Genomic DNA, 23,317 nt, shown 5'->3' on the forward strand with positions numbered 1-23,317 from the left:
TTAGGTGGAGCAGAGACTAGTAACTCTGGCTCGTTCAGAGTCAGTCTGCTAAGCAGAACAGATTTCATTCCAGTTGCACTATCTTCCTTGGTGATCCTCGGCCTCTGGTCTCATTTGGTCAGGAATATTCTGGAAATGCTGTGCAAAAATGCACTTAACTCTGCTCAAGTCCCTTCCAGTCCAGTTTTTAGCACCACCGAGGATCATTCCTTTGCTGATGTGATTGATCTATTTATGGGATTCTCCCTGGTGAGTGTTTCTGGTTCCCTCCATGACCTCAGAGTTGGTCTTAAAGATACCATCATTCCCATTGTTCCAGAAATGCCTGGTAGTGTCTCAGGATACCACTGGAAATGAAAACAAGTTGCTGTTGTGTAATGTTTCAGTTAACAAATGCTGCTAATTGGGTAATCAGAAGGATTCTTTTGAAGCTTATTACTTTTATAGTGGGAAAAGTATAATAAGCATTCTTCCATGTTCACATATAAAGATATAACTCACTAACCTCAACATCCATATATATGGGTTAAAATTTTAACACATATTTACTATTTATTTATCTTGTGTGTGTGTGTGTGTGTGCTTATCTACCAGAAATATGTAAGGAGAGAGCAGTCTCATCTTTGCCAGGGCTGGAAGTCATTTTTTTTTTATCTCAGTGCTGATCCTGCTGTACTTAGGACAGGCTTGTACACTGCGTGAACTTGGGTCTTTGTTTGCCCAATCATCACTTTGGTATTCGAAGGTTTCACTTTCCTGTTGCTCATATAATAAAATACACTTTTATAGTCATATAGAAAATCATGAACTTTATTCATAACATAATTTCATAAAACCATGGCCTGAGATCACAGTTGCAGCTCAGATGATATTAGGCCTTATCTATGCTTTTGAATAGGAACCGTTATGAAACTTTTCTCTCTCTTATTCCCATGACATTGGTCTCTCTGCTCCAGATGCTTTTGCTATTGCAATTGGGAGTTATGCTGTTTTGGAGAAAAATGATGCTTTTAATCACTATTATTCAATACTTATTGACATAAAATGCAAAATAAGTAGGGTTAAGTCAGTGATTGCTTAGGATATTTCTGGATTCTGTACTTCTGACTTCAGCAGTAATGCTAATCACATATTTTGGCATTTACCTATATTCTATCCTGTTATTTCTTGGTAAGGTTTTTATTGGAAAAAATGTAAAGGTCCTTTTCATTCTTGTTTTTGATATGATCTAATTATTTATGATTCATGTGGATAAGCCAAGCCAAGAATGCTAATCTGGACAGCAATCACATAATACAAGTACATATCTGACATTTTTATAGACACTATCTTACATGTTTTCTTTCATTTGTGGCCCTGTGACAAAGGTATAATGGTGTCCTTCTTTGAATTTTACTAACTTAGAGACTGAAATTCCCAAAGAGGTATTAAATGCTTCTTCAAGGACATACAGCCAGTAGGTATAAGAGCAAGCCCTCCAGCAAGGTCTCCTTTACCTGAGTCAGCCCTTGTCCAACATAGGCTATCAGAGTCCAAACTGCACACAGGTCTTTGGAATATTTTAGCATAAACAACATTTACTTAAACGAGTAGTTTTTACATTTCTTGGCCATGTGTCATCTTTACATATCCTTTTAGTTAAATTTGTATTTGATTTGTGTAAGAGAAAAATGAATTTACATGTGTGCAATCCTTGGAAAGAAAGTCAGTTTTCCAAAATCACGAAGTTCAAAGTAGGACAAAATAGGGAAGCCTTCATGAAATGGTAGGCCTTGCAAGATTTGGTTAATTACTGTCGTTGTTTCTTTCTTTTCTTTTCATGAAATAGGTCTAACTCTGTAATCTAGGCTTTACTGGAGATCATTATATATTTTAGGGTGATCCTCTCCTGCTTCAGCCTTCTGAGTGCTGATTACAGTTGGGATCTATCATCCCTTGCAAATATAAATTTGGGGAAAAATCAATTAAAAAACAACCACAGAAAGTATTACTGAATTTAAAAAGATCTTTCCTCTCAAATGTATGCATGTACATTTCTGATTTTATCCCGATCTCTCACTCGTTTGGCTGGTGTGCTGAATAGTTTTATGTCATTTTGAAAAGAGTTTGCATCATGTTGGAAGAGGGAACTTCAATTGAGAGTGTACCCTCAGCAGATTGGCTCGTAGGCAAGCCTGTGGTAATTTTCTTGTTTGATGATTGATGTGAGAGAGCCACACTCACTGTGGGAAGTGCCACCCCTAGGCTGGTGTTCTTGAGTGCTTTAAGAAAGCAGGATGAGCAAGTCACGGGGAGTAAGTCAGTAAGCAGTATTCCTTCATGTCCTTGGCCTTAGTTACTGCCTCAGGGTTCCAGCCTTGAGTTCTACCATGATTTCTCCAGTGATAGACTATTACCTGTGCATATAAGTGAAACAAAGTCTTTCTTCCTCAAGTTGCTTTTGTTCATGGTGTTTAATCTCAGCAATAGAAACTCCAACAAAGATGTCTGGTTCCATCTGATACATTCAGTACTTTTCGTAATGTGTGTTTCTAGGTGTTGTGGCCACTAGGAGGAGGCATGTTTGGCACTGTTAACATCTTCTAATGTTTCTTCAACTCTTGAAGATTCCTCATTGTTTTAAGATTTGTTGCAAATGACTAATTTCAGATGATCAGCGATGGGTGACCCATGCCCTGTTGAATGAACTGTGTGCTCTGTTGGAGGCCTATCCTCAAAGCTGAGCATAGAGTTTCAGTATTTCAAGGTTTCTCTTTTTCAGAGCTGTTTCTTTGACCTCTTTAACTGAGATGTATTTGCAGAAAGGATTTCTTTAAGCAAGAACAAACATGTACTATTTTATTCAGTTGTATCATACCTGTCTGAAAACATCCTCCTTATGTGATTGTTACATTCCTTGTAATAATATTAAGCAATTCTTTTCTGCTTAACTAACAAGGGCAGAAAGAACAGATTCTGAGTTTGAGCTTCCTGCATTCCTTTGGTCTATTTTCCTCTTTTGCAGTTTGGCTTTACTTTCAAATAAGTGTTCTCTATTGATTTTTTTGCTGTTGATACTAACACCAATTTATTAAGGGTAAGGTACCATATGTTCATCTTGAAAATACCAGTTCCTTTGTGTTTACTTCAAATTCTAGTATCTACAAATCAGCTTATTATTTACTTTTAGCTTTGAAATCACTTCTGTCCTTGCTATTTTAAAGTTTTGACTTTTTTTCATTGTCCAATGGGATTGCCATTTTTCTTCTATTTATTATTTTGTTAAGGAGTAAAACATGTATGTATGTACGTATGTTGTATTCATTATAAGGAAAATGAGGAAAGGATCACCAAAGAAGCATATATCTTTTTCTTTCAAGGACAGCTTTTAGAAATTAGCATTGTTCTTTGAGATCTAACATACTAAGGTCTTGGGTTGTTTTTAAAAGTCTGATAAATGGTAACTGAAGAAGTCACACAGCTGGAGATGCATGAAGCAAGATGCTCTGGAAGACCCCTACAAAGAAGATCTGCAAAGGAGTGTGCCAGGAAGGAAATGAAATCCAAAGTGTGAAGCAGTCATTCTTGGGATCTAGTTTAAAATTGAGTCTAAGACACCAGAGCAAGTCACTCAAACACCTGGATTGCCAGTGGCCATTGAAGCTGAAGTCATGATGAAAATAGGCACTTCTCTCTACATTCATTCACGATGGTAGCTGGATCATAGTATGGATAATCCATGAAGTTGGATGTGAGTACTATACAACGGTGAAAGACATCCATTAGGATAATGTCTTGTCTTTACCGTTTTGTTTGGCTTTTACTGAGATACCTCACTGGATGAGTAGGAAATCATGTCCAGGCAATTGTATCCCCCAAACACAAACCCAGTGATGACACTCCTATCTGAGTATCTAGGTGTGACCATGGTGTGACACCGTTGAAATTTAAATAATGTGTTGCAATGAAATTGCCAACATTACTTGGGATTATGCAAAGTACTTGGAGTAGTAAAGTCCAGGAAAAGGGAAAAGAGATCTGAAATAATATCTTTTGGGTCTCTACAAACAAGTAAATCATGGTCCTACAATAGTAGTGTTTGCCTGCTCTGTGCCTGCATATCACCTGATCAATAATCAGCTATAAATGGAAAGGGCCCCTGCCTCCTTCTCTCTCCCTGCTGAACTACATGGACTCTGGGGGAGGAACAGACATTGTCATCAGTTGTGTATCTACTGATGAGCCCACCATGCTCAAATGTACACTTCCAAATGCAGTGTTAAATGGATGGTCCTGGTTAAACTCGATGGGTCATAGAACAAGAAGAAATCAATGTGGGAAGCTATCTGCAGGGAGAAGGATGAGAGGGAAATCAGAGAGGTGCGGCTGGCAATAATCGGGATGCATTGCATGTGTTCAATTCCCAGAGAACAGATTTAATAAAGGAAAAAGTAATATGACAAAATAACCCTCTGTTTTAACTCTGTGTTGCTCTACTATGATCCCCCGAACTTCTAAAGAAGATGTTAACGCTCAGTTTCTGCAACTTCTAAAGATACATTCCAGGACAGATAGGAAGAGTGGATGGACAAAATTTTAGGGTGAGTTAGTATGTCTACGCGGTCTTTGAAGTCAGTCCTGACTTGTATAAAACGAGCTGATGTTCCCTGTCTCAGCCTCGGGTTGACGTCTCTGAGGGATTTGTATTTCTATTACTTAATGGCAATCAAAATATTTTAAAACTGGTCTTTGTGTTTCCATTACATTCAGTTTTCCAGTACTATCATAGGTATTAATATCCTACTTTTCCCCTGTCCTCTCTCCCTCCCTTAGCCCTTCCTTCATTTTCTTGAAATGTTAGGGATTCAATATAGAGAAACACAAGCCACAATGCCCTCCACCATTCAGCTACATTCTAGGCTTCTTTTTACTTTTTGACATAAGACAGGGTGACTCTAGGTTGTCCATGCCATTCTAATATATTAAACCAAAGGGTTTAAGTGCAGGCTACATTTACTTTTTAAATGAAAACAGTAACAATTACAAGACAGGAAGGTTATAACTGTGATTCAAACTTTGAATACTTACACATTCCACTGAAAGTTGTAGGAACACTGATGTTGGAACTTTACAAAATTAAAGCAGTAATGATGAGCTTGTCTCAAAGTTGATCAGGAGACAAAGAGTTCTAAACCATGTAGGTCCTTTACTGGAAAAGCACAGCCCAACACTTTCAAATGAATTTTGTGATTAGAAACTGACAGGAAAGACCTCTAGATTTTATCACCAGAATGGACATTATTTTCCTTTACAAGACAAGAAATAAATGTTCCTTTTGATAATAGAATGTCATATTTCTAGAACTACATTAGAATGCTTTCTTGAATAATCATTTTTATTTTCATCAAATGTCGTTATTAGTTCCTGCTAGACACTGACCTAATAGAAATAATATGGATTTTAACTTCTTTTGCAAGCACATTTCCCAGAACCTGCTACAGTTATTTTTCACTTTTATTCTTTCTAGACATTGGAAAATAATTCTCGTATCAACACCTTTTTTTCTCTGCACTTAAAACAAGGTGCCGATTAACTAAGCCAAGATAAATTCATAGAACACGAAACAGTAAAGAACTCAGGACATGGCAGTGCAAATTGTTATCCCAACACTCAGGAGGCAGATGCAGGTGGATCTCATGTAGAGCATTCTAGGCCAGCCTGGGCAACATAGTGAGACACATTTTCAAACCCACCACCACTACCATCAGCATCATCCTCCCACCACTACCCCCCACTCTACCACTGTCCCACCACCAAAATCCTTACAGAGGAAAGAAAAGAAACACAGGAATAATAAAGTACTTAAGTGCACAGTGACCAAGAAGGCATCAGTGTGGGAAACTTTCCACAAGATGGTAATTCCCCAGTGACTCAGGGCCCAGCCTCAGCAGATGGTCACTATAAGTTCCAAACGTAAATGTCAGTGTCCATTGTGGTCTACAACAAGGCATTAGCTGAATAATTCTAAAGCTGACACAGAAAATCAGGTTATAAGAAAGATTTAATTTCTGTTTTCAGATGGGAATATTTATTACAATTTTCTGAAGGGGAAATAAGCCAGGCGTATTTTATTTTAGGTGTATGTCGAGTGCATTTGTGTTCATTTATGCATGTATAGAATGTTTGTGCCCATGCATATGCACAAGTTCATGTATTCTTTTTTTGTCATTTTGTCAAGGGAAAGAAAATAAAAGTGATTCTCCCTCTCTCTCACACTCTCTCTCTTTCTCTTCTCTCTCTCTCTCTCTCTCTCTCTCTCTCTCTCTCTCACACACACACACACATACACACACACACTCAAATGAACAGCAACTTGCTATACTAAGGACAGTTTTATTTGTACCTTTGATGATACATGATCAATAATTTGGCAACTCAGTGTATCTGAATTACCATTGGGTACATTTGGATAGCCCTTTGGCTAAGGAATAACAAGGCCATTTGATTACCTTTTGATTGCTGACCCTTATTTAAACCACCCCGATTAATTTCTCCTTTAACCTGCCCACTGTCATCCAGCAGTGCCAGTGTGTATGCAAGGCACCTTAAGGCATGCAAAAGTGAAAACCCCAGAGGAACATGCCCGCCAGTCTAGGAACTAGAGTGTGTTCACGATTCATTGCAGCACAGGACAGACTGTGCTAGGTGTTATAAGTGAAGGAGAAGTGCACAGACCTATGGGTTTAGGAGGTAGGGAAATGCAAACTCCTCCCGAGCAAAAGAAGAATGCAAAAGCCACCGTTTCAAACCTGGCAGGTGACCAGGAGCTACTCCATAGAGCAAGGCGAAAGACAGTTTTGGGTCAAGTGTGAGAAGTGGCTCTTTGGAAAGGTGGGAGTCAGGACAAAAGACCACCATCTAGGGGGGAAGGTCAATGGCCGCTGCGGAGGCTGGGAAGTGAGACTGGGCGTTGGAAACTTTTGCTCAGAATTTTGGCTATGTTCTCAACATGGGAGTCTTACCCAGGAAGATTTTGAGTAAGATGAAGGTAAGTGCCAAATGTCTTCAACAGGAAAAAATAATTTTATTTTAATAGGGAAGATGGAGGAGAGGTTGATGGGGTCAGCCTCACTCAAAGCCTCCCCTGCCTTTCAAAATATTACTTGTTTGTATAAAATTACTTTTCCGTCCTGAAGTCTAGCCAGGGTCATGACATCTGAAATACAGAGATGTGTTCTCTCATGGTTCTGCAAGTGCACAGCGTAATCTGGAAGAGGCATCAGGGTGGCATTTCCTCTAGAATCTTTCCCTTGCCAAGGACAGAAGGAGAGAGGCTTCACGAAGGTCCAGGCCTCAGCAATTCTCCTGTCTCTGCCCCCCATGGTTTGGGTTACAGGTGTATGTGGCTACCCACAGGCTTTTTCTGTTGGACCTGGGGTTTCAAACGCAGGTCTTCTCTTACCCAAGGAGCCATCTCTTAGGCTCTTTGACTTTTGATTGCAAATATTTTCTCTTTTTTTAATTTTAATATTAATTTCTCCTCCCTATGTTCACTTATACTTTTGCTCCAGGATAAACAACTTATTGCTGGAGAATTGAATAAATGTAATTTCTAAACATTTCTGAATTATTCAGTTGAAAATATCAGTTTTCTCTGCGGAATATGAAACTCCCCAAGGTTGTATTAATAAAGGTGACCAGTGTTTGCATTGCTGTTCATAGGGTGCATATGATTTTCTTTGACAGTTTTTATATTTGACCTAACACAGAGACAGGTTCCTAATGTCTAAGCAGAGACAAGTTCCGTGTGGGAAAGCCAGGATTTTTGTTGGCCTTATTTTCGCAATGAGAACACATGGGCCCAGAGAGCCCACAGCTGCTACCCCTCATGGAACCTTGGGAAGCCCACATCCTTCCTCCTGCAAAGATGTGCTGCCTCTTTTCACAGGGCATTTCCCTGACCTGGTGATCTTCAAAGCTAATCTGTTGTCGCTTTCTACTCCTTCCATTACAAAGTCCATAGGTTGATGGTTCCACCATTAGCAGGTTATTATCCTGCATCTCTGGAGGCTAGCAGTCTGAAACCAAGGGGTTATCTGAGAGACACGCTCATGTGAATGTAGGAGGACCTCTGTGCCTTCTTCCTAGCTTCTGGTTTCTAGCGTGTTGCTGACGTGTCCATGGCTTACATCTGCATCACAGCAGTCACAAGATACTCTATGGCCTATCTTTTCTGTAGATCTTTGTGGCCAGCTTACTTCTTGGAAGTGTACAAGTCATTGAATCATCGTCCACCCTAATCTAACACGACCTATTAACATCTATCCTGGGTTCAAGTATTTCTTGCCCAGAGTTTGCCCTGGCTGCCTCCATCACGTGAATAGATCTGCTTTCAGGGGCTGAAAGCTGCTTCCTGGGCATGAACAATTCATGGCTGGTCAGAGGCACTGTTTTTTATAAATGTAGCCATAATATAATGTAATTGGAGACCATCAAAACAAATGGCTGTCTGTGGTGTCTCCATTCACTGAGTTCTAGAAATTAATGGTGCCTTGCTGAAGGGACATTACATGAAACTCTGTGGCATATGCCTGTTGGTGTTCTGTAATTTCATAGTCCACAAACCATAATGACTCAATTTTCTCAGAGGTGTATTCTTCTGTCTATGTCTTCTATTGATCACTTTCTACTGTGTACTTATTTGGGAGTTATCTGATTGTTTACATGGATGAAATGGTCAAAGGGGGAGTAATACAAGAGAGGAGGTGTAAACAGTCCTCTAAAGAAAAATTTTGATAAAATGTACTTGTTGAAAAATTTGGTCCAGATCTAGCTTTTAAAGCACACTTTGTCTGAATCTTAACCATTTTATTCATTCACAGACACTTAGCGAACATCCCCTGGCATCTGCCCTGCATGAGGCACTGAGGGAAGTGCCTGGGTGAGATCTGATGGTGAGCTTGAAAATCCTTGTCCTCAAGTTTGTCTCAGTGTTACTGTAATCCCTACCTCCCATAGCTCATAGTTAAATCACAGTAGAAAGACCAAATTAAGGAGCCTACACATCAATGCAAAATCCTGAGAGCTGTTGTAGGCACAGGAAGAAACAGGTTGCAGAGAAAGGGAGGCACAAATCAATTATTGAGAATTCTGCATCTCTTCGGCAGTTCTACAGCAGCCCATTTAAACAATCCCAGGTATCCTGGCTTCTTTACCAACCTGGGTCCTCAGTATGGGAGATTCTTCCCTCTTGCCAGTTGGAGAGCCATTTTCTTTTTCTTGATCAGGAAGTGCTCGACGCCTTGAACATACCCTCCTTCTGTTTCATGGCACTTCTTGCTCAGTCTTGAGTGGGAGTGTAGCACTGAAGGGAGGCTCATCTTCCTTTCGGTAGAAATTCCCCCCTGCCCCCCCACAGTAAAGCAATCTGACACGTAAAATGCATACTGATGTGGCAATCTGGGAAATATGAGCTTAGAGGCAGAGCAATTAACAAAAAGAGGAAGCGAGAAAAATAGAAGACCGTTTCAGAATTAATGAGTGCATTATCATTTAACACTCTGGGAAAGGAATCTAACTTGTAGGAGTTTGTCTATGGGGTGTGGGCTTAGAGTACGCACCCTGTTTGGAGACTGGCAAGACATACAGGAAATATAAAATAGTGGGAAGATGATGATAAACAGAAAAATTGGCCGGGCAATGCTCTAGGAGATAGATATAAAGTGTGGGGAGGAAGTGAAGAGAGTCTGAGCGTGGCATCTTCAAGAAGAATCAATGCAATGCGGTGGTTGACGTGGTAGACAGGCCACACAAAGAACGGGAGAGCCGCTGAGTCTGTCAGGAGTGGTGCCCATGGAGTTGCCGAGTGGAATTCTTTCATGTCAAGTTGTATTACATTTCTATCATCTTGAAGGAATTTGGACTTGACCATGATGAATGTCACATTCTTTTTTCTTAAAACCATAAAATGGAAACCACACAATGCAGAAAGGCTCTGGAGTAATTATTTTGGGCACCATTAACTTGTCCATAATTAGAACCTCTCCCATTCCACATCTCCCAGGCCAATTATATGTTGCATGCTAGGTGACTGCTGGGCAGCAGTGGGAAAGCTGGCAAGACCTCAAGGCTTGTCTTATCTTCTCTTTCTACTGCGGCCAACTCTTCATTTACAAGGTGAGTCTGTGTCTAGCAGCAACCTGATTGGGACAGCTAAGGTCACACGAATAATCCTTTGCGCAAGGTTCAGTTTGCCTCTCCATTCACTCAGTGTTTGTTTCCTGTGTGTCAGCCATGCTGTAGCCAGAGAGAAATCTCAATCATCTTTGTTTTAGACAGTCATCCCAGACTACTCATTCTTTAAAACACTGGTTAAAATTTTAGAGCATGGAGCTTCTGGAATTTCTGATATGAAACGCTTTGTTCATAGATTCATTGACAGTATTTCAACCATTCAGCAAATACTGACTGGAGGTTCCTTAGAAGCCAGCAACTGGTCTTGGTGACCGAACCCCGAAAAGATTGCTCTATCCCACCGGGCATTCGTTCTCATTATTTGGAAATACTCAATACTGAACATTCACTGTTAGAATTTGTATTATGTGCAGCAGCTTTAAATATTTTTTGACCCACAGACAGCATATGGGGATTCTGTGTGAGAAATAATCCAGCCATTGGCATTCATAGGGGTCTCCTAGCTCATGTTGGTTCTCACTCTTTCATGTGATTCAGGTTTTAACAAGAAGTAAGAAATGATATGTTGGCTGGATATGCATGCATGGAGAATGAGTGTGTAGTTGGGTATACTGGAAGTTTAGAATGAAGCTAAACTTGTTAATTTTGAAACAGAGTTTCACTGTGTAACCCAGGCTGGCGTCAAACTCTCAGAGTCCCAAATGTTGGGATCCCATACGTGGGCAACTCTGTCCATCTTGATGGACAGCACTTAGGCTATGATATTTGGAATTTCTTTTGCTTGTTTCAATGAACCTGAGCCCAGGTAAACACTCATTGCTCTCTGTGAAAGAGGTCAGACTCTATGGTGGGATGTTAGAAAAGTACCCGGGTTTATTGATAAAAATTGACATCTCCTTCTCAGCTTCACAATGGGAGCACATCCCCCAGTCATCCGCTGGTCCTGTCTCCACGGTTGTAGTCATTGTCTCTTATTTCACAACATTTAGTACTAATGGGTATCTACTACTTACCATTTGTACCATTTAAAATAGCTTCAGAACTGGTTTGACTCACGGATAAGAGAATATTGGGAATCTTTGTCTCAGTTACAACTGTAATTGTCCAAGGTGATGGTATAAATTCTAAACTGATCAAGCTAGCTTAGCCATAGAACAATGGCCCAGCATGCAAAAGAGCAACATTATGGATTCACTACACACACACACACACACACACACACACACACACACACACACACACGCACACACCTTTAGTTATTGTGTGCCATACTTAAGTGGGAAGACCATGGGCTTGATAATCAGATATATATTTTTAACCCTCCCCCTCTTATAAACTAGGAAATGCAATCAGCATCTTTATAGGCAGATGACTATTTCCACCCTGCAAAGTTTCTGTGAGAAGTAGTTGAGAATAAGCACACAAAGTAGCAAGTCTGAGCTACTCGTTTTCACCCTCAAGCTATGATAAACTTGCAAACCAAACAGGACAGAAGGCGATTTGCCGTCTTAGGGGATAAATGCATGCGTTCACACAGAATGAGCCCAGACCTGTTTTCCATTTTTCTCTCACTGTGGGTGTAAGACTGAATGCTCTTAAATGTAATAGAAAGGAGAGTGAAATCCTAATTTGTTAGTGTGTGTGTTCTCTGAGAGGAGATGGGACCCAAACCACTGATGTCCCCAGGTGAATAGAGAGTGAGTGTTGTGTAATTCCAAGTCTCAGATGGGCTAGGAACTGCACTCTGTGGCATCTTCCTTGGTGAATGTGTACGGTTAGCTTCTAACCGGAGAAAACTTGTACTAGAAAAGTAATGTAGAACACAGGTTTCTATTTGAAAAAGGACTTGAGATGCACAATTCACTTTCATTTGGTCTTAAAAGCAGGATGAATAAGGCCACACTGAGAGCATTTGGGTGAAGATGAAAAAGAATCCTTTAGTGTCTTGTCTCCTCCTTCTGGGGTTCTTTAGACCTATTTCTCTTTAAACTTGGGGTAGAGGACAGCATGTGTCAGCCCTCAGCTGTGCTGGTAAGTAGCCCCATGATAATGTCCAGGCAGGTGAGGAACATCTCTCTAGAAATAACCTCAGAGTTGGCTTGTGCCTTGGTCTGTACAGCCCATTCCTGCTAGGTTTGCAAAATGAACGCTTTATAGGATAGGCAGCATCTGATGCAATTTACAGTGCGCACGTTTAGCATCTGGTTCTCGGCTGACTTTGCTGTAAAAGAGAAGATGCAGCCACTTAAGAGTCCAGTAAAAAAAAAAGTTGAGTTCCTTTCTTTGTTTGACTTAAATTAGTAAAGAGGAATACCAAGAAGAAATTGCTGTATCCTGCTAGGATGCTTAATGGTTGAAAAGCCAAATTGGATGCTTTCTTTGCCTCTATTGAAGAAGCTACATAAACAGGTATTCTTCAGTTTCAAACAGTGGTTTACTAGCCTCCTGGGCTCTTTGTCTTGCAACCCTGGCACCAGAATATAGCTAACCTACTGTTAAAAGGACTCTGCTTCCCTGCCTTAATGTACATGAGTGCTTGCAAGATGGTTGTGCATGGACCATGAAGATACCAGAATTACATGGACCCAGCAGGAAATTAACAATGCAGGAGATAATCATGCTTAGTTACAGATAATGCATTCAGTGCTGGAAATAGCAGTTTGCCACCCATGTGTCATTTCACTCCAGATGGTTGGAAGAGCACAGGACACATTTATTGTATACATACACATGTATTGGAAGGGTACATTCAAATCTGTTAATAGCAGCATAACGGAGAAAGGAACGGGCCATCATTTAGGATGAGTTTGTCACTTCGCCTTCACCCATATCAAGCTCAAAGGTATTTTTTTCATGTGTGTGTGTGTGTGTGTTTGCAAAGTAAAAGAAAAAAAAACATGCTGTTCAGTGAACTATCAAATAAAATTACGATACAAGCCTTTCCAGAGTTTTGACTAGACTCGTGTCTAGGGCTGGGCTTGAAAGGGTTAACTAGAGCTTCTGGGAAGCCATTTCCCCACCCCAGATTTGGCCATGTGACATGATTTTAATTCTCAGTCTTAGGAGAGAAGCTGCTGTTGCTCTAGTGAGAGCCTTCAGTAGGGCACCCAAGGCAGAGGGTTCACCCTTCTGCTTTTTTGTTGGTTGGCTCCTACAAGTGATGGGCTTTTGCCTGCTGAGAGCCTGCAAGAGAATATCAACAACAATAATCAATATTAATTAAGGAGATCCCCCTTCAGTGTGGTAAAGTGTGTCACCACTCTGAAAATTTTTTATTCCTGTGTTTGTGCGTGTGTGTGTGTGTGTGTGTGTGTGTGTGTGTGTGTGTGTGTGTGTGTGATGTACATATACAGATCTGCATGTCATGGTGCAAGTGCCAATTCCAGGGATTGGTTGGATTCAGGTCATTGGGTTTACACAGGGAGTGATTTTTATCTGCCAAACTGTCCTATTGGCCCATCATTAGGCTTTTCTATATTATTCTTTTAATCGCGTGGAGCTGTTTGTGGCCTGACACATAAAACTCAAAGTTTTCTACCCCATGCACTAAGAAAGCAGCTCTCAACTTAAAGGATTTCCTCCTCCACACCTTGAAGATTTGACAATGCATGTATGTGTGTGGATGGGGGATTTTGATCACTACAACTGGAATGGGCACTAATAGGCACGTGCCAGGTAGAACCGAAGAATGCAGCTAAATACCTTGCAAATTAGTGGGCCAAGACAGCTGGACTCCATAAAGAACAACTAGGTGAATCTCTGCAAAAGATTAATGTATGCATCCACATGGCTGTGCTATAGAGGTTACTTCTTTATTAAAACACTAATGCTGGTGTTGCCTTGAAGGCATTTTATACATTTGTTTAATATCGTTCTTTGAGTGACTTTGGATGAGGCAGATTACCCAGTGTGGGGGTCTTATCCAGTCTCCTAAAGACCTCAAAAGCAAAGCTTGAAGACTCCTACAGTGGCCAGGAGGAGACTACACAGATATGATTTGTCCTGTTTCCCTGGAAGATGCAAATGTGGACAGAGAGCTTGTTTTCTCTGAAAATGTTTCTATGTTGAAATGTCATCTCCCCTGTGATTGACATTGTGATGGAGCTTCCTGGAGGTGATTAGGTCGTGAGGGTGTGTCCCTTAGGAAAGGGGATTAGCATCCTTATGGGGAAAGACATGGGTGCTGACTTTCTCTCTGTCTCTACTCCTGGGTTGAGAATATATAAAGAAATACTCATTTGCAAATTATTACCTGGGCCCTCACCAGATATGGAATCTGTTGTCACCTTCATTTTATGGATGGGAAACACAGTACTGTCCCTAGTTTGTGGTAGTGTGTTATATAGTAGCTGAAGTGACCAAGACAGGTGTTGACTGATTCGATCTTAGTGGCCAATAGGGGTCAAGACTAAGGATCCCTATGTCAGTAGTGAGGAGACCATATGCACTTAGTATACATAAATTCCTGCAGCCAGGTGCACGTCCAGAACCTTCTCTGAGCTTCAGAGGGCTCTTCTGTTCCTGCTTGCTGTATGTGTGTTCTAGCATCAAGACCTCCATGATGGAAGCCGTAGCCTCTGAGACCGTGCAAGACAGCAGTGTGGTGGCTCACCTTCTTGCTAGGAGAGTGTCCTCTCTTCTCCAGAGAGGAGAAGTAAGCAGAGGGAGTGCCAGCCAATCCCTCCATTTCCTTTCTTTATAGAGTTGTGGTCCCTGGCTCCTTTTTCCTCAGTCTAGTGCCGATGCTGTGTGTAGGTTTTGCTTTGTATGTCACTCCAAAGTAAAGCTCTGCAGGTCTTCACTAGGCAGGGGACTTAAAAACCCCTCTCAGGTTTATGCAAAGACATATACCATTCACACACATGAGCACATATGCACACACACAAGCACCTGCACACACACACACACACAAGCAAACATCTACGCCACACATGTGAGCAAATGAACACACAGGCACACACACATGAGTACACATGTACACATACACATGAGCAAACACACACATGAGCACACACACAGGAGCACACATACCACACACACGCACACACATACACACACAAGCACACACACAGGAGCACACACATGCGAACACATACACACGCAAGCACATACACAATGAGCACACTCACAGGAGCACACACGCACACACACGCGCACACACACACACACACACACACACACACACACACACCCTTGCTTGGGAAGTGTGAAAACATTCCTCTTGACCTTAATGTGGATGATCTTGGGTCTCAGAGGCTACATGGAAAGATTCAGAACTAGGGGGATGATTTTTAAACCTTTTGGATTTTCTTCAACAAGATGTTCAAAGGCGGCACCAATCCTGCCAAGTTCAGTGGGAATAAATGACTCTTTGTGTGCAGACTCCCCTAAGTTGCACCATTGTCTATGAGGAATCCAAGTGGGACGCACGGGCAGGGGAGGGGGGCGGATAAAAGGATCAAACACTTGTAGTGTTTCTTTCATGGGGATCCATGTTCCTGAGGCCTTTCTGCCAGAGGCCGTGTTTGACAGCTGCCTGTCGCAGAGAGTCCCAAACCCTCCCTGAATCAAAGCTTCACTTGTCAAAGGGGCCTCTTTACAGGGGCTAATGGGGAGATTGGCCTTTTCTGGCTCCATGGCCCATTCGGAAACACAAGTGAAGTTCCCCTCAGGCTGTCACTGCAACAGCCACCGCCATCACCAGGTGTAGAGAGCATTGCCTTGGCAGGTGATGTGTGTCTGGGGACCTGGGAGCATGCCACAGCTGGAACCTCAATGCTAGCACAGGTAGGCATGGTAGGAGGAAGGGCGAGCGGCCCCAGCTGGCCAGTAGCTTGTCCTCTGAACTGATGGTCTCCTTTCTCCAAGGTTCCATTTCCTTGGGGGAAATCTTTTCCCTGTTTTTCTTTTTTGCCTCCCCTGGGTTTCAGCCAATTGTCACTCCTACACGCTTCTTGCAGCTGTACTTTGTGGACGACAAACATTCTTGCTTTATTGTTTGGGAGAACTGCAAACATGAAACCCAGCCGACAGTTTATTGGGAGGGTTGGAGACTGAATGCACAGCGAAGAAGCCAGCCTGGGGTTTAGATATGGATGCCCCAGGTCAGCCACAGTTCCCAGGAAGGCCAGGGGAATCTGTGAAAGCGCTAAAATGAAGTGCTCATGGAATTGTTTTGTTTTTAAACATTTTTCCCCCCGAACTGCTTTGTACAAGTGAAATTATTCGTTGTGCTTCAAGTAGGTGCTAAAGGGAGAATTGCTCTTCTAGAATGACTAATTATGTGGTTTGTTCAGGATGGGTGGAGTTTCCCAGGATGTAAGATTCCAGTGCCTGGCAGTGAGACAGGCACAGGTCACCACCTGTCTTTGCTTATGTACTGGCTTGAAATTGGTCAGATGGTTTCTAAACAGGGCCGCTTTAAGAGAAGCAGGTATTTCCATGTGCTTCCCTGGGGTCCCAGAGACAGCACTCATAATTTTAAGAAGCCCCATGGCTCCGAGAGTCACAGCTTGCTCCTAAGTTCAGAGTCCCAGCATCATGTAGCTGGGTGTTTGCATAGCGCTTAGAAAAACTTGAGAGAGGGAAGCCCACGCTGCTTGAGTTCTGGAAGAGAGAGGGCTGTGTCTCTTGCAGGAGATGTAAGCATGTGTTAATTGGTGGCGATGTTTGCATTTGGTTCCAGCCCCTTACATGCTGCAGAAAGAACACCGCAGGCAGGCAGGCCAGAGCAGCAAGTGCAGGGGCAGGAGGGGAGTCATTGGGATTCATTGTTTTGCTTCTAAAAGATAAATCATCGGCATGCATGGGAAAAGAGCAGAGGGTCAGCGGGAGGGGAGCCTAGCTAAAGGTGGGGTGATACTAGCCTGACTGTCCAGCTGTGCAGCCTTGTTGGCAAAAAGAACAGGACACAGCTCTTCCCAAGACCACAGCAGGAGACTGATGAGGCAGAAACCAGGATAGCATGCATGCATGCATTGCTCTGTGGTTTACAAAGAACATCATCTACTCTGTCCTTGTTGGTCCTCATGACACGCCCTGAGGGGAGGCCAGGCCATGATTAGTCACTTCATTTTTAGAAGTAGGGAACCCAGCCGGGAAGGGGAAATAGCCTGCTTCATGTGGCGTGGACATTTTAATAGAGGACCACATCTGAATTCTGTTCTTCTGAGCCCCCACTCCCCCCCCCACACCAATGAGTTGGCCGTGTGGCTTCAGGCACTGTCAGGGTGAAGAAAAACCATGAGGGGATCTATAGTATTGGGGTCGTCTTGATAAATGGCTGCATCTCTGCAAGTCAAAGGCGTGAGAACAAAATCAAGAGTGAAAATAAAAAGAAAAAAGGTTGTCTCCCACAGACTCTGATCCGTAGACAGGAATGGAGCTGACCCAGTCAGCCTGGGCTGCACCCGCTCACCACCACCACAGTCCTCAGAGCAGTTAAAACCACGGTTGCCCTGCTTTTAAATGATCCACAGTGATGGTGTATTCCTTACTCCTTTTTTTTGTTTGTTTGTTTGTTTGCTGTGACAAAATACTTGACAAAAACAACCCAGAGTAAAGCTTACTTGGTCTCAGTTTGACGGTACCGTCCCCCATGGAAGGGAGGCCCTGGCTGCAGGATGTGAGGCAGCTGGTAGTATTGTTACCAGTCCGTAAACAGAGGCCAATGGTACTCAGCTCACTTCCTTTTTCTTTTCTTTTTTTTTTTTTTTTTTTTTTTTTGTAGCCTGTGACTTGAGCCTGGGTAACTGTGTCAGTCGCATGTAGGGTAGGTTTTCCCACCTAAGCTGGAAAATCCCTCATAGGTTTACCCAGAAATTTGCCTTCAAGGTGTTTCTAGGTTCTATCTAGTTGGAAATCAATGTGACCTGCTGGACCTTCTGAAACAGACCTGTCTTCAGGGTGGCAATAGATGCGGGCTCTGGCTAATATGATCTTATTATGTTCTAATGTAAAATATCCTTTACAGTATCCTGTCTTTGATCAGTTGGTCTCCTGACAGTTTTGGGAGCCCATGGGACTTAGTGGGGAGAAATGGGACACTTGGAGTAGTCCTTGAAGGTTATTACTGTTCCTTCCTGTCTGACTTCTCCCAGTTTCTTGATCAACCAAGATCTGAACAAGCCTCAGACATATTCTCCTGCATCCATGCAGCAACTCCCCACATCTTCTCTGCCATCAACTTCGAGTTCTGAAACCAGGGGCTAAACCTGTTCCTCCAATGAATTGCTTTTGTCCTATTTGGACACCATGATTTAAAAAAAGGAACTTATATGGACACCATGATAAAAAAGGGAACTAATATATACACCAAAGTCAACATTCGAAATGTTGTTAGAGGATTTTGATTGACAATGTCAAGATGACTAACAAAGACCCCCATGGATGAGTTAGTGGACAACAGTTATCATGGTGGCTAGCAGAGTCCCCCTCTCAGTATGTGGCTCTGACTCTTTCCAGTCTCTACAAGGATCCCTAAGAAGACAGAACCCATGCCACCCCACTGGGAGTACCACGGGCTTCAAGGCAAGAAGGCAGAACAACACAACGGTGGTAAAAGGACAAGGAACGATACCACAAATGCTTCCGACCACTACCATGAGATTCAGATTAACCTTGCAATGAAAATGTCTCTGTCAGGGGAGACACAGAGTTAGAAGTTAGCCACGGGACAAAATCAAATTCAGTGTCACTCATCAGCACTGAAAAATGTTACCTGTCCTACTTTGTTCTGTGCTGAAGCTCCGCATGGGTGGCAAGGACTCCCCCACCCCCACCCCCCCGCAGCTGTCTTCACAAAGCCCTAATTCCAGATGCCCTAGCAAAGCTTTTCCTGTGCTTTAATTTTTATTCACCCCTGATGCCACCCCAAAGGGCCACCCTGGTAACACTGAAGAAAGTTGTCATCAGACATATTTGTTGATTTTGGCTACCAGGTTTTCTTCAAAAGCATGTAAAATTCTAGGATGATAAGATGGCTTAAGGTCAGCCAACCAGACTAAAGTGTATCTGTGAGGATGGTTGGGGGACCCGAGGGAGTGGGTAAAGTGTGTGCTGTTGAAGCATGGGGACATGAGTTTGGACCTCCCTGTGCTCACGTAAAAAGCCAGGTCTGGTGGTTGCACTTGTGACCCTGGTGTGAGGGAGGTCGAGGCAGGAAGACCCCTGGAGCTCACTGGCCAGGTAGTCTTGTTTAATCAATGAGGTTCTGGGTCAGTGACAGATCTTATCTCAAAAAGAAAAAAAGAGGTGGAGAAGAATAGAGGTAGACAGCTGAGAGTGATCTCCTACTTCACTTGTGTGTGTACACCTGTCTACATATGTGCACATACAAGTAAATATGTAAACATACAACATGCAATAAAAAGAAAGACAGTTTGATCTATGCATCCAGGTGCATACCTGGAATCCTAGCACTGGAGAGGATGAGGCAGGAGGATCCCCACTTTGGGCTACACAGTGGAACCCTGTTGAATACAAAATGAAGGTGCAAAAAATAAAAGAAGATGGTGATGTCTGCCTTTATTGTTAGCGTTGTTGTTCCAGTTGCAGTCTGTAAGATGCATTTTGCACACAAAATCCATTTTCAGAAGGTTCAACAACTGGGGTGGTTTGAATTGGAACGGCACCCGGAGACTAATGTGTCTGAATACTTGGTCTATAGGGCGTGGTGCTATTAGGTGTGGCCTTGTTGGAGTAGATGTGCTCTTGTTGAAGTAGGTGTGACTTTGTTACTAGGGGACAGGCTTTGAGGTTTCAGAAGCTCAACCAATTCAGTTTCTGCTGCCTGAGGCTCGAGATGTAGAACTCTCAGCACCTTGTCTGCTTGTATGCCAGCCACCTTGTTTCCCACCATGACAATAATGGACTAAACTTACAAACTGTAAGCCAGCCCCAATTAAATATTTTCATTTATAAGAGTTGCCATGGACATGATGCCTCTTCATAGCAATAAAATCCTAATTAAGACAGCAATCAAAACTAAAATAGGGATAAGGAGTGAGTAACATTTGGAATATAAATGCTATAATATGTTCTTAGAGTCCTCTCTTTCTTCCATGCATTCCTCTCTGACAGGGATGTTCTTCTTGTAGATGTAGAAGCAATGGTCCCAAGGCCTTCCACCTTGGCTCAGCCATCATTACAGCCTGACATCTGGTTTTAATTTCTCTCTCTCTTCTAAAATTGGATTTTGGACTCTATCACTCAACGATTATATTCTTCTCATACTTTATTAGATATGTTGTTCATGACTTCCATGCAGGTTCTCATAAACCCATACATGAAGGTCCTTCTTAAATACTCTAGCTTTTTTTGTAGGGGAGAGTTAAAATAAGATGGTTTAAGTTTGAGTCAAGGTGCCATGAGTGTGCTGGGTCAGAAACATAGGTAAACATTTTTGTATCTCCCTATGATGTCAGATAACACCAAATTTTGTCATTCCAGTGATAGCAACCTTTCATATATTATGGCTACCTATGTAGCTTGACCAAGGTGAATGCATGTTCTCTATTGAAACCTTACTTACTAATATTAACTTTCATACATGATAGTACCTCATAAATATGTTCATATATCTCTACACCTATTTATGGGTTACAGAAAGAACATAAGCCAAAGAGGCTACAGCCAAGTTCAAGAGGTTTTAGAAGCAAACCAAGAAAGAGTCTCTGGATTGATAAAATAGTAAAACCAGACAGGTGTCAGGATGGAGCCACTGTTGTAACTGCTTGAATCAGACTTGGGAGCAAAGCTTCCAAGTCTAACTGTGAGGCAAAAGGCCAAAGCTGGTCAGGGTTAGGAAACAGCCAGTCAATTCCAGGTCCAGATGGAGGAACATGTGGGCAGAGAGCAACAGAATAAAATAGGCTGTGTCAGCAGAAGGGGCCCAAGCTGGAGAGCGCTTGGTCCTGTGCACACCAGGTATGAGATGGTATATACAAAGTCCCTGTTCTAATGCCAGGAAAGGAATGGGGGTGGGGAGTAGTGGGTAGTCACAAGAGGACAGGATATTGGAGAGATTTCCAGGACTCTAGGGCAAATATAGCATGATTTGTTCTCTCTGGTTGAAGGAGCTGACAGCAGACACATAAGTCACATGGCGTAGGTGCAGAGGACTACACATAGACAAACACAGTCAGACTGGTTAAAGTGGCACCCACTAAAGTGGCATTCTGTAGCGATAGTTATATAGCACAGATCGCTGCTTACCTTCTGAGATCTCCAGATATCCAGAGTGCTAACCATTGTACTGACTCATAGCCTTTGGATATCTAGATTTGCCATCTTAGTCCATGCTGGTTATCCAGATCTGTACCCTGTTGTCTAAACATACATGATTTTACAACCACTTGTCTCCAACACCATGATATCAGAGAGCTGGGTGTCCATCCCTTTATGGAGTTCAGCTAATAGAACTTTACTTTTTTGTTGGTCTGGTGTGTCTGATTTATTGAATATATTTTAATATCTTGTGTGTCCCTACAGTCTCTATTCACCCCCAATAAACTTCTAGGGTGGCTAACTTTCTATTCTCAGGAATAAACCATTTATCAGTCTGTGTTGGATGGGTGGTACAGTTTCTACTTTGGGTCTCTAGTCATTCTTCCTCAGAATGAAATTTTTTGTAGACCGGCATTTCCTAGAGCAGGGCATGGCATGTAAAAATCACAGTTTTATAAAATATGGAGGAACTTAGAGCAGGGCATGGCCTGATCCCAGCACACATCATTCCCACACTTTCTCAGGCACGCTGTCCGTGACCATTCTATAGGCCTTCATAGTCCCATCCATGAAAACCTCTCCTGACTGTTATCTATTTACAGCTGAAGTCACATGATTCAAGTTTGAATCCAAGTTCTGACACTTCACTGCTGATAGCCTTTGGCACATGACCCGACTGATCTCTGTTGCAGAAGATCACTCTTTACTCCGTTTTGCAGCTATACATACACTTAGATGATAACTGTGTTGGTCAGGGTTACTATTGCTGTCATGCAACACCACGGCCAAAAGCGACTTGGAGAGGAAAGGGTCTACTGGCTTACACTTCCACTCCATAGTCTATCACTGAAGGAAGTCAAGGGAGGAGCCTAGAGGCAGGAGCCGATGCAGAGGACACGGAAGGGCACCGCTTCCTGGCTTGCTTCCCCTGGCCTGCTTAGCCTGGTTTCTTATAGAACCCAGGGCCCACTGGTTCAGATTTGACACCATCTACAATCGGCTGAGCCTTCCTTCATCAATCACTAACTAAGACAATGCCCCGTATGTTTGTCTCCTGCCAGATCTTATGGAGGCGTTGTCTCCATTGAATCGTCTCCTCTGATGACTCCAGCTTGTGTCAAGTTGTCATAAGACTCAGCAGCACAGTCAGTCACCTTTTCACACATGTCTGCTTTGCCTTTGCCCCTGACACTTTGACTGCAGGCAACCCTTGGGTGATGGTGGTGGCTTGAAACAGCATCTGCAAGCCCCTATTTGGAAGTTTTCCTTTGACCATCGCTGCAGAAGGACATGACTGAATCAGCTAGCCTGCTATAGGATAAGATGTGTGGAGACCACTTGAATAGATACAGACTGAACTGAAGACACTGGAGAACGGCTGTCATCTGTCTTGCCCGCCCCCCCCACCCCAAACCCAGAGGACTCGTCACCTGCACTTGTCACATACACCTTACCAGGTGCAGCAGGCACAATGTATGGGATCTGAGCCCAGCTGGCTTATCTGTACTCATTCCTGGGCCCACGGCTATTGTTATATGGGCGGCTGTAGTTACACGGCTGTTTATATGAATGTGGTATTCTGTTGCAAACAGATAACTGAATCGCATGGGCCTCTCACCTTTAAATAGGCAAAGGGTTTATAATTACCTTAAAATTATTGTGAAGATTAATTGGAATAATACAAGGAAGGTGCCTTGTCTGGGCCTGCTGGGAAGCACATGCATAGTAAGTACTAATTATTGCCATTCAGAGACCAGGCTGGGCTGACTCTTTGTATCCTTTCTTTCAGATAGATTCCTTCCTCTGAGATTATATTTCCTTTCTTGGGCCAGCAACTTATTTTGTTAAGCGTGCATTATAGTTATACCTATACTGTAATTGTTTTTTTTTTCCTTCCCTTTATTAGGTTTTCCCTTTT

The sequence above is a fragment of the Mesocricetus auratus genome, unplaced genomic scaffold (assembly GCF_017639785.1).
Source record: "Mesocricetus auratus isolate SY011 unplaced genomic scaffold, BCM_Maur_2.0 Super-Scaffold_100031, whole genome shotgun sequence".
Lineage (NCBI taxonomy): Eukaryota > Metazoa > Chordata > Mammalia > Rodentia > Cricetidae > Mesocricetus > Mesocricetus auratus.